Genomic DNA, 13006 nt, shown 5'->3' with positions numbered 1-13006 from the left:
TAGTAAGTCCTCCATAAATAGTTGTTGAGTTAACTCAAGAGGGGAAAAATATGGCTTATGCATGTGATATATGATAGCATTGATGAACTTTGTGGTTAAAGTTAGTTTTAATAAAATTAAACTTTGTTTTAAATTATAATAATGTTTTAGACTGTCTTCCTTTTTCCTTTTTTTAAACAGATAAGAGGGACACGAACAGAATCACCAGCACTGGCTGAAGGTAAATATGTCATTGGGGGAAATGATTATTCAAATACATGTGTAAAGTTATGGTTTAAATGAAAAATGATATCTGCTAAACATAATTTAAGGAAAAGGTTCTGTGCATATTATTGAACTGCTAAAAATGTCTGTAGGAAAAACCCTATATTGTTTAGTTTCTGGCTTAGAATGGGAAGTAATGTAGATTAATTGGAACTTTTTTTTTACAGCTTCCTTTCAATAGGAGAGGTATGTGTTTTTCCTTGAATTCCTTTCTAAGTCATTTTAGCTATCACCAGTATAGCTGAATAGGAAAACTCTAAGGCATAGTTCTAGTAGTTAGAAATAAAATGTATGTGTATATTTTGAAGCTAGCTAGAAGGAAAGACATTTTTACATATTTTCTTAAATAAGAATTCTACCTGTAATGGATTTTGGTCCTTTTATAAAATTGTAAATGTAGAGAATGCAACAGCAACAGTAAATAGTCACTGTTAAAGGGCCCTCAGTACCTTACTATTTACAGTCCTTGATTTTTTTAATTATAACAAGTTAAAAGGTATTTGAAAATTAATTTTTCTATAGGTATACTTTGTGTTGTCTAAGTTAAAATGATCAGTTTAAAGTCCCTTTCTGTGTTTTTTCTAATCGTAAGCAGATATTTATATTTCAAAACTTGCCTGTCATTTTATTAAAATGAATATGATTATGACAGTTATTGGAGAAGGCAATGGCACCCCACTCCAGTACTCTTGCCTGGAAAATCCCATGGATGGAGGAGCCTGGTGGGCTGCAGTCCATGGGGTCGCTAAGAGTCAGAAACGACTGAGTGACTTCACTTTCACTTTTCACTTTCACACATTGGAGAAGGAAATGGCAACCCACTCCAGTGTTCTTGCCTGGAGAATCCCAGGGACGGGGGAGCCTGGTGGGCTGCCATTTATGGGGTTGCACAGAGTCGGACACGACTGAAGTGACTTAGCAGCAGCAGCAGCATGACGGTTATGGTCATTCTTTGGAATTGTAATCACCTCACCTACACTCTCTGTTATAGGGCAGGAGTTACCCCCCTTTTATTTTGTTGTTGCTTCATGAATTCTAATAATGATCCATGATTTTATGAAGTAAAATGCATAGAATTAAAAAAGAAACCAGTTACTATTGAAATACAGTTAACAAATATTAAAAATACAGATTTTCGATCATTATATATGTTTCTCACATTAGAGAATAAGCTTTAGTGACAATTCTATTAAGTACTGTAATTTTAAATAATGATGAATTTGCAATAATTGTAATATGAAAATACTTGTGATTTTTATCAATGACACATTAATAGATATTTCTAATCCTACTGTGGCTTGTTGCCTGTAATCCTATAAGGAATTGCTAAGTTTCACATAAAGGTTAGTCAGAAGTTTCACATTCAGGTTCACAGATCACTGAATTCTCTCTCTGAACCTCAGATAAAGAACTCCTATTACTGAAAAATCCATTAGACCTTTCTTTGTCCATCACGTTTGAGTAAGTGTTGTTTTTTATGTCTGTATAACTAATCTTAAAGAAGTAGAGTTACACATCGATTCCTTAAGCAATATCCTAACAGAAATAGCTTTGAAAAAACTTATCTTTGCTAATCAGTAATCACAGAAATAACAACATAGTCTGTAGAAAAGGGAGTAGAAGATGAGTTAAACCTTGGAGAGATCCTGCCTGCAAAGAACTCACATTCTAGTTCAAGGAATATGAAATAAACATGTAAAAAATAATGTATCAGTTTGAGATACTTAAAGTTTAACACAAGAAATGTTATAATTGTCATAGGGAGGATGTGAATAGTAAGTGCTCTGATGCTTGTGTTATGGAAGCACAAAAAAAAGTCAAGACTTGTAAAATGTCACCAAGTGTCTTCCAGTTGCTTGCTTTGAATAGAACATTTGTGGGGTATATTTTTTTGTTTTTTTTTTGGTTGTGGTCCTTTGATTCTATCATTGTAATCTGACTCTGATACCATATTGTAAAGATGTTCTTAAAAGCTGCACTGTCAAGCAGCACAGGGATTGTTTGGTTAGTTTGGTTCTAGGAGGCGGGTGAAAACTGGGACCAAGGAGAAGTTAACAAGTTCCAGCTTCATGCATGTTTTGTGTGGTGGTTGAGGGTGGGGTTCATGTCAGATTAGGTGTGTGTCATTTGATTATTGTCTGAAGTTCCTAAAAAAGTTTTTAAAAATTGACTCACGTCTAGAAAGGTGTCATTTGAAAACAGAATGACTTCCTCTTTGGATGTACTCACGCAGAGTAAAGTATTTAAGCAGAGACTCAATTACAATTTGGCATAAATAGATGATGTAGAATACATTCTTTTTTTTTTTTTTTTTAAATTTTAAAATCTTAAATTCTTACATGCGTTCCCAAACATGAACCCCCCTCCCACCTCCCTCCCCACAACATCTCTCTGGGTCATCCCCATGCACCTGCCCCAAGCAAGCTGCACCCTACGTCAGACATGGACTGGCGATTCATGTAGAATACATTCTTACTAAGGTTAGATGGTCAACCTTGAGTCTTCCATTTTAGTGCACGTCTTAGTTTGGGCTGCTTTAACAAAGGGCCACCAACTAGGTTCATAAACAACAGAAATTTATTTCTCACTGCTTTGGAAACTTAAAATCAGTCCAAGGCCAGTGTGAATGGTCCCTTCCTGGTCTAAGATTTTCTTATTCATTGATGATTGGATATTAAGCCTTTAGTCCATGGGGTCGCTAGGAGTCAGACACGATTGAGTGACTTCACTTTCACTTTTCACTTTCATGCATTGGAGAAGGAAATGGCAACCCACTCCAGTGTTCTTGCCTGGAGAATCCCAGGGACGGGGGAGCCTGGTGGGCGGCCGTCTATGGGGTCGCACAGAGTCGGACACGACTGAAGTGACTTAGCAGCAGCAGCAGTCTGGTATCTTTCACTCCTCATGGTGACTGTTAACATTATGGAGAAACCACAGGGATGTCCCTGGCGGTCCAGTGGTTAGGAAGAGTGCTTCAAGTGCAGGGGGCAAAAATTTGATCCCTGGTGGGGGAATTAAGATCCCATGTGCTATATGGTGCAGCCAAAAAACAGAAAAAGAAACCACAGTCCCCTCCCCCCCCCCAAAAAAAAATGGAATTCTTGCTTCAGAGAATATTTTTTAATTCAAATTATGAGGGAAAGTGGACAATTTTTTTTTAATTAAAAAAAAATTTTTTTAGCTGTGCTTTATGGCATTCAAGATCTTAGTTCCCCAACCAGGAATTGAACCTGTGCCCCCTGCAGTGGCAGCATTGAGTCTTAACCACTGGACCACCAGAGAAGTCCCTGAAGGACAGTTTTTAAGAGCCTCTTAACCATTGCAGTCATAATGTAGTAACTAGAAATTCTTATTTGTGTATATCAAATACTGGCAGATTTCTTTGAGCTTGGAGGTCTCCTGTTTTCTCCCTCTCCTTCCTGCTCTGTAATCTTTGAGGGAAAAGAATGATGGTGGGTTCGTATTTCCTCCTTTTCACCACCTTGAGACCTCCTTACCTGGGAGTGAGGCTCGAGTTCCTTTCCCTTTCTGCTGGAGTTTGGTAGCTGGAAGAGAAATCAGGGGCTCTCATTCTTGGAGAATGAGGCAGAATGTGTATATGTAGTGGATGAGAACGTCTCTGTAGCCCTTAACCTCCCCGCCAGGATATGTTAAAAGGTGATTTTTCTGAGGATAAATGTTAGGTTTTAGGATCAAGATTTTAAGAATTTTGGCTCTCACTGCTGTAATGCATAAGAACATGAGAAATACCAATGCATATTTGTTCAGTGGTGATTAAGTGTTGTGGGAAAATATCTTTGCTGTCTAGACCAGCTTTAACGTGCTAGCAGTAAACCTTTGCCTGTTAGCCTTGCGCTTAATTGAGTTTCTCAGCTTTTGTGGATTTAATCAACTTATAGTTGAATTACTCCTTTGTAGGTAGCACATTCCATAAGCTTACCGCCCACTTTGTAAAGTTGCAGTTTGTTTCATCTGACCTAAAGCTACACCTTTCACAGATGCCCTTGGTGTAGATATGTTCTACTTTGATGAACAAGCTTTTTTCACTTGAATTTTAATGCATTCATTCATTCATTGTTTATTGAGTAGTGACCTATATAATAGAATGTTTGCCAGAGGCTAGAGTTTATTTAGGAATTTTAAAAGCTTAAAAAGAATCCCATGACTCTACTAGCCATTGAGGGACTACAGTATTTCCTAAGCCTTTAAAGTTTCCCAGTCCTGTGGCCCTGTGCCTTCCCAGAGATAACCAGTATCCTAATTGTGTTTATCATTCCCTTGCATTTTAATATATGTATTTTTACCACATACAGGTATTGCTATATATAATTTTTTCATGATTTCAAAATAGTGGTAGGTTTTAAAAAAGTGAATTCAGAATACTGTTTTTGTTCAGTGGTCATAGTTTTTAAAGAGAAACCTTCATAATAAATCCTTATAAAACAGATAAGTTTGAGTTTCAGAATTTTTTTTTTTTCATGTTTCCATCATATACTATCTTATACACTCCTAAGTCACTTACCTTAGAAATTTGTACTAGCCCTTGTCATATCCTGTGTCTGTCCCTGAATGCAGGACACTTGAGCAGGAAGCATTTCTTTGCTTTCTTTTAAATTTGCAACTCAGGCAGCTAATTTGCATAGTGGTTTAATTTTTAATGGCTGGTGTATGGAAGAGTACCCGTAATCTCTGAATCGAATTCAAAGATGCCAGGACAATCTGATGTAATACTATTTTATCATGGTTCACTTTCAGTTAAGGAGCAATATTGGTCTCCTAATTTATTGTACTTATTGCACATAATCAGGCATCCTAGTGAGTCCTTTACTTAAAATGGCTTAACTAAGATTATTCATTTTTAAATGCTAAATTTAAGTGTATCCACTAGATGTCAGCATTAGGAAAGGTGTATCGTACCTCGTGTAGAATCACAGCCAGAAGAAATGTGAGAGGTCCTGTCTGAGTAGTAAACTGGCTCATATAAGGTCACGTATTTTGTGATAGAGTCAGAACTAGAAATCAAAATCCCCCAATTTTCTTTCCGTTCTTTATGTCACATTTCTTTAAGGCCAGTAACTTAACTCTATGTAATTGCTAGACTAATAAAATATATTTATCTTGACATGTGCTTGTGAGATTTTAGTACTACTATAATGATACTGTAGCTGGGCACCCAGAAACACCTAAGATCCTGCTTCTCGGTCTTTATATTTTTCAGAGTAAGGAGAATCAGTGTCACTTTACTGGGAGCAACACTACCTGGTGATGCTAGATTAATAGTATTGGTAAGGTTAAGAATTAAGTTATTCTCTTTGAGTTCCTCTGTATAAGTCAGATTTCAACCAGGAAGGCAGAAACCTTGCTAAGTATTTTAAAACAGGAAATTTAATATATGGATTTATTTACACAAGTGTTGGGAGCCCAAGCAAAACGATGCCGGGGTCTGTGTTTTTATATACAACACTTTTGTCACCAATTCTGGACTGTTTTCCAACACCACCTCTGACACCAAATTTGTGGAGTTTCTCCCTCACACTCACCAATTCCCCAACTCTCCAGACACCATCTGGGTGTCCTGCACTTCAGTTTGATTCTGACATTAATTGTGTGAAGTGAGCATACACCTCACAGGTTAAGGGCTCCATGCCTTGAGACTGTCCCCTACTCCAGATGCCAGGCACAAGTCCCTGGCCTCCTCTACCTCTCACCAACCCCCATGAATCAAGGCTCCCCACAACCCCCTCCTCACATTTAGTGATCTGCTTTGATCAGTGACTCATAGAACTCAGGGGAACACTTTACTTGTTTCAGTTTATTATGAAGGATTTTATAAAGGATACAAATGAACAGCCCAGCTGAAGAGGTGCATAAGGTGAGAGGTCTGGAAGTATCCTGAGCACAGACGTTTCTGTCCCTGTGGAGTTGGGCTGTCCGACTCTTCCATTGGGTAGCTGCATTTACCAGCCTGGAAGCTTCATTACACTAGCCTGACTAATGATAAGTCATTGGCCGTTGATCAAACTCAGTTCTTTTTTTACAATTAAAAAATGTTTAATGCCACCCATGACCCTTCCTTTACAGAGAACAGAGAATATATTCATTGCAAAGAATAAAATTCCTTAACCTAACATCCAAGGCGCTCTCTGATTCAACATCAACCCAGACTTCAGTAGAGCGGAGTGGCTAAGGGCATGTGGAGGTGGGCCGCCCCCGGCCTGAATGCCACGAGGCCAGGAGATGGCGCTGAAAGTTGCAGCTCTCTGGTCATGCCTTGGTCTTCGTGGCAACCAGTCCCCATCTTGAAGCTAACTAGAGGCTTGCCAAGAGTCAGCTACAAAAACAAAAGAGGCTCCTGCCACCCTGGAAAGTCAAGGTATTTAGGAGCTCTGTGTAAGGAACTGGTGATAAAGACCAAGTATATATGTGTTATATCACATGAAGTAACTTAGATATTAATGGTACCTACAGGAAGTAGCCATCACTTCTAAAGCAAAAGGCAAGAGGTGGATTAGGAAGAATTTAGATGCTTGAAGGAGGAAGACTGGATGCGTAGACCTCTGAAGGGGGTGGCCAGGCCTTTCCCTGCTGCCAGGAGTGCCACAGAAACTAGAACTTGGAACCACAGCTGCCTTTTGCTCACAGGAATTGCTAACAGAACTTGAAAAACAGAAAGAAGGACCTTCTTTCTCCCCACCTTCCAGTTTTTTTTTTTTTTCATGGCTCCCCCAGACAGAATATACTGAGCATTCAGCTAACAAAGTAGTCTAAGACGTGACCTTTACAGCTTCCTAGTCCCAACATCACAAAGCAGATTATAGAAAGATTGGCGTGGGGAGTGAGAAATAGGTGAATAACCACCACAGTCTGCCTCTGACTCCTCAGCACTTGCTTATCTGTGTTGCATTAAGGACCACAGTAACAGCAGTTTCATGCTTCATCTCTGAATTTTTGTTCTTGGATAGCTCATGCTCTAAGGGTTCAGGTGGGAGGGGGAAAGGTTCTATGAATCTAGAGTCACAGAATGAGGAGTCTCCTTATTTTCCAAGTTTAGTGGAACCAGACATGGGGAGAGACTTGCAGTCCTGGGAGCTCAGGTTCTGCTTAAGCACATCTACCACAAAAAAGATGAGCAAACAGCAAGGTCAGGAGCAGAAGGAAGGTCTTGGTTGTACCATGTAACGAGCAGGTACTTGTCACTGTCGTTGTCATTGTGTCAGAATGATTCTGCTGAGCAGCTTCTCTTATTGGCAAGAAGGCGGGGAGGGCAGGGGAGAAGTAGGAACAGGAAGGTAAGTGTGTGATGTACATTTGCAGTGCCATCAGGAGAGCAGACAGAGTAACGTCATGTTAATTATTGCAGATGCTTTATTGGCAGACTTGCTTGAGTTGGTTATTTCTCTCCATTATACTGTTGATCAGAGAAGGCAATGGCAACCTCCCATGGACGGAGGAGCCTGGTGGGCTGCAGTCCTTGGGGTCGCTAGGGGTCGGGCATGACTGGGCGGCTTCACTTTCAATTTTCATTTTCATGCATTGGAGAAGGAAATGGCAACCCACTCCAGTGTTCTTGCCTGGAGAGTCCCAGGAACAGGGAAGCCTGGTGGGCTGCTATCTCTGGAGTCGCACAGAGTCGGATATGACTGAAGTGACTTAGCAGCAGCAGCGTACTGTTGCTCACCTATTGGGGTGCAACTTCTCAGCTTCTTACATAAAACTAGTGTGTTTAATATCATTAACTGCTGTGTTCCTAGTTTGAATTGCAGCTATATCAGAAGCTAAGAAGGAATTGTGATTATACCTCTCCTTTAAGCCACTGTGTACCTAACTGATCCTTTAAATTAAAGAAATACCATTGGACTCACCTGTTGACAGTCATTAAGTTAATTCATCAGATATTTATTGAATATGAACCCTGTCTTATATCGGGTATTTCCTTTGGCTTTCCTCATAGCTCAGTTGGTAAATCATCTGCCTGCAATGCAGGAGACCCAGGCTCAATTCCTGGGTCAGGAAGATCCCCTGGAGAAGGAAATGGCAACCCGCTCCAGTATTCTTGCCTGGAGAATCCCATGGACAGAGGAGCCTGGCAGGCTACAGTCCACAGGATCACAAGAGTCGGACTTAGCGACTAAACCACTACCACGTTGAATATACATTTGGCGAATAATTAATACTCAGCTAAGCGCAAAGGTGAATATCATTATGGGGAAGATCCTCTAGAGAAGGGAGTGGTTACCCACTCCAGTGTTCTTGCCTGGAGAATTCCATGGATAGAGGAGCCTGGCGAGCTCCATGGTGTTGCAAAGAGTTGGACATGACTGAGCAGCTGACACTTTCACTTTTCAAAATTCACCTAAGGCCAAAGCTGAAAATCATTGTAGAATAAACTTCTGAGATAGATGAATAAATCTGAAAATTTATCAGAATTATATAATGTTATTAATTGTAATAGATTTAAACGTTTGACCTGTTGAAAATTTTTTATTCTTGTACTATTGCCAGCTGCTAGCTTACTCCTGGAGTCACTTCTGCTGTCATTTGCAGTATTAAATTGGCATTTGCTTTCAAATGGTGGTGATGTTACAGTCTAGAAGCATGTCTACAAACAGAACTTTGTGCAATGTTTGAAGAAGATGGTGCCTGAAAACATTTCAGAAGCAAGCATGCCAAGTGAGATTGTTGATATCACTTGAATTATTTTCAAGTTTCTACTATTTTAGCCTGTACTTGCTTAACCTTAGACCTAGAAATATTGCACTGTAGTTATGTAATGGCTTTCAAGATAGCAAAGCCCTATGAGTTTCTACCTGCCTTTCTCTTTTTCACTCACCAGATTGCAACATTTTCTGTGTAGTAGATTGATCGGAAGGCTTTTTTTCAGTGTGTGTCATTTCTGTAGTTACTCTCTTAGATAGAGCACATGAATTTGGTTATTTCTTCAACAGGCTCCAGCAGGTGGAAGTTATTAGTGTTTTTTTTTTGTGAAGGTGTTGTTAATTATCTTCAGAGTACAATATTGATACTTTTTACAGTAAGGCAGACTTTTAAACATGTAATAACTTGTAATAACTTGAATATAGTCACAAAGCAATTCCAGACTCTCTTTTATCTCTGGTAGTTTGTCTTTGGAAGGAGAATTATTACAGGGGTTTATTATTTTTTGCTTGTACAAGCTACAGTTTGTTACATTACTTTGTGTAATAGTTTCTGAATACACAGCTGAAGAGTGTGAACAAAATGTAAGCTTGTGACTCGAGTCATTCCTGGCCTTCATGTATGTACCATTGTTACTGAACATGGTGTCATATTTTTCATTGCTGATTTTCCATCCAGTTAATACTGCTTCAGAGTCATGGTACAGGTTTTTTGAGAATCAAAAATTTCTTGATAGACAAGTAAAGCAGAAGCATAGCTGAATTCCGTACCCACCATTTTGTTGATTTTAAAGATTTTCAGAGGTCTTAATAGCTGTAAGATCGAGAAATAAGTATTTAATATTAAGTAAAATTTTATATGCAACAGAATATAGTTCAGGAACATTGTATGATAATATGTAATCCTAGGCAAAAGAAGACCTTTTTGCCTAGATTTCCGAGCTTGGGTAAATAAAAGAAATTTGTCTTTAACACTAAAAATGGTAGTCTCTAGTGATCATTTTGACAAATTTTTTTTCACATTTATGCATTTTTAGTCGCCACAAATTAAAAGAAATGGGATGATACTAAAGCATTCTTATGAAATTGATTGTTTTTAAGTTTTGTTAGAAGGAATGAACTATTTTTTCAGTATCTCCTTTTTCTCTTAACACTTCATATTTCTTTGTGTTCTTTATTCATTTATTGAGTTGATGATAATGGATATTGGCTTGATTTTGAATTTGTCCTTGTAAAATTTTGAGGGGGCACAATTAACACTCTGATTTTAATTTTTTATCAGAAGATGTGAAGAATTCCCAAATAGGAGTTTCTTTGGAGGATATATCGTCTAAAGGAAATTAACATTTAAACCCATACCTTAAAGCTTACTACTGTTTAATGTTATGAGTGAAGTTCAGGTTTATAAAGATCAGAATTCTGATATTGGCCAGTCTCCTTTATTTGTATTTTGGAGCCATATTTATGGCTGTGGGAGGATATTAGGCTCTTTGTAAGTTATCTTGGCAAACTGTAATTTTCTTGATGTTCGTAGTATTTGACTGAGAAGGGAGTAAGCGTTTCCTAAATTCTCAGGTCTTTTTTTTTTTTCCTCTTTTTTCAACTCAAGAGTTTTCAGTGTTTATTTTGGTATTTGTTTTCTCCTCTTTGGAATACTCCTGTAATTTTACAGGCAAATTTTAATTTCTTGCCCGCCACCCACCAAAACCACTGCACTGCGTCATTGCTGCTCACAGCTCTCTGGTTGCAGAGAGCAGGGGTACTCTTTGTAGCAGCTGCGGTGGCCTCTCTTGTTGTGGAGCACAGGCTCTAGGCACGGCCTTCGGTAGTTGTGGCTCCCAGACTTAGATGCTTCTCAGCACGTGGGATCTGCCCAGATCTGGGGTTGAACCCATGTCCCTTGCCTTGGCAGGTGGATTCTCATCCATTGTACCACCGGGGAATTTCTTTGTGCATTTTTAATCATGCAGTTATTCAACAAATATTTATTGCTACCTGCAACATTCCAGGCTTTATTCTGGATATGGGGGATAGAGCAGTATACAAAGCAAAACTGCTGTCTCTTTAGAGTTCACCTTGCAGTTGAAGATAGGCTAAACAGATATTCAAAGGAATGATTATGTATTAGATGGTGATAACCATCAATTTGGGAAGGGGACAAAGAGGAGAAAGAGAGAAGAGGTATGATGGACAGATTGGTGAAGGAAGCACTCTCTGAGGTGGTCTAATTGAAGTGACGACCGCAGGAAGTGCATGCAGTAGCTTCTCACTTAAAGAAAGGTCTGTGGGCAGAGCATCCCAGACCAGGGCAAAGCAAGTTCAGAGACTCCAAGGAGAGAGAAGTCTTGCTGTGTTAGAGAAACTGCAGCAGGCTGCTGTGGAGAGCGATGAGAGGCGAGGCTGGAGTGAGTCAGGGAAAAGTCATGTCGGGTTTTGTACGACCTGGTAAGGAGTTTGGATTTTATTCTGTGTAGGAGTAAGCCATTGCATGTTTTTGAGTGGAGTAGAGATGTCCATTTGTATTTTTAAAAGATTGCTTTACCTCAGAGATTGTAGCAGGAGGCAAAGGTAGAAGCAGTTAGGAGGCTTTTAAAGGCATCCTGGCAGGAGGTGGTGGTGGCAAGAAGCAGGCTGCTGAGCAGTGAAGGAAGTGAGACGGGGCATCCTTTAAGCTAATGGTGAAAGTGTATTAAGGAGGGAGTGTCGGTTATGTCAGATGCTCCTGACAGGTGAAATTAGGTGTGGACTTGAGAGCTGATGATTGGAGTCAGCAGTGGGTGTTACTTGATGACCTTACCAGAGCAATTTTGGTGGTACAGGATTGGGCAGAAGCGAGGTTGGAGTGGACTTAACAGAGGAATAAAAGACACTGAGTGAAGGCAGCTCTTCCTAAGGGATTTTCTTGCACAGAGACGCTGGGGATAGAGGGGGAGCTGGGGTGGGAAAGAGTATCCGGATGAGTGTTTGCTTTGTATTAAGATGGGAGAAATAGCTGCGTGTATGCCAAAGAGGAGCATATAGAAGAAGAATAGCCGTAAAGCAAGAAGGAAACTCAGGTGAGTGTATTACCCTAAATGTCACGTGGAGAAAATGTTTCAGGAAGGAGCAAATAATAAATTGGGTCAAAGGCTTCCAGTGAGTTGAGCTGTGAGAATTGGCCTTTGGATTTTACCAGATGCAGGTCTCAGTGAGCTTAACAGAGGACCAGCTTCCTTGTAGTAGTAGTGGGCTTAAAAGCCAGACTGGAATGAGCTGAGAGAATGAAAGGTAGAAAAATAGGAAGACAGAGTTACAGACAGCTCATTTGACAGGTTGCTGTAGGGAGGATGGGCAGGCTGATGAGATTGCAGAGAGGATGTGAAGGCTTGCTTTTCTTTTTTTTTTTTGATGCTTTTATTTTTTATTTTTATTTTTTTTTTAATCTTTAATTCTTATATGCGTTCCCAAACATGAACCCCCCTCTCACCTCCCTCCCCATAACATCTCTGTGGGTCATCCCCATGCACCAGCCCCAAGCATGCTGTATCCTGCGTCAGACATAGACTGGCGATTCAATTCTTACATGATAGTATACATGTTAGAATGTGAAGGCTTGCTTTTCATATAGAGAGAAGAACAGGCCCCTGAGGGAAGGGCGTCTGTCAGGAACAGGTGCAGAGGTAAAGCAAGTGATTGCTAATGAAATAAGGGGGTAGAAAGGACAGTAGGAGTTTGCTTTTCTTGTTTTTTTGTGGGGTAAAAATATAAGGAGGTCATTTGTTCACGTGAGGATGGGATATCCATTGGTTGAGGTTTGAGGCGCTCTTTGTTAAAAGCCTGTGGAATAGTCAGCTGGTAGAGGTGAGGAGAGGAGAGTAGGGTTGCTCAGCTAACCTGAGAGCGCGCTTCATGTCCATGGTCATACGTTAAATGCAGTGGCTCTTACCTGGGGGCAGTTTCGCCCCCTGGGGAATAGTTGATGGTATCTGGAGACCTTGTTGGTGGTCACAGCTGGGTGTTGGGGTGATACCAGGTGTCTAGTGGATAGCGGCCTGGGATGCTGCTAAACATCCTACAATGTAGGGAACAGTCCTTAAACAAAGAATTAC

The 13006-nt window shown here is 39.9% G+C and overlaps 1 protein-coding gene across 8 annotated transcripts in view; it reads left to right on the top strand.

Moving 5' to 3' along the window:
* Window positions 1–13006, top strand: part of FAM49B (family with sequence similarity 49 member B) — a 143105-nt gene that overhangs the window by 95382 nt on the left and 34717 nt on the right. For 6 of the 8 annotated variants that reach the window (XM_005688843.2, XM_018058565.1, XM_018058569.1 and 3 more), the window contains one exon: window positions 181–220. The gene's annotated coding sequence lies outside the window, so the exon portion shown is untranslated. Of the gene's footprint in view, window positions 1–180; window positions 221–431; window positions 451–13006 lie in introns of all 8 variants that reach the window. The other 2 variants (XM_005688844.3, XM_013969121.2) reach the window with 1 other exon arrangement.

This window comes from Capra hircus, chromosome 14 (genome assembly GCF_001704415.2).
Source record: "Capra hircus breed San Clemente chromosome 14, ASM170441v1, whole genome shotgun sequence".
In the NCBI taxonomy this organism is placed as follows: domain Eukaryota; kingdom Metazoa; phylum Chordata; class Mammalia; order Artiodactyla; family Bovidae; genus Capra; species Capra hircus.
Note: the sequence above shows the minus strand (reverse complement) of the source record. Positions and strands in the feature narration are given on the sequence as shown.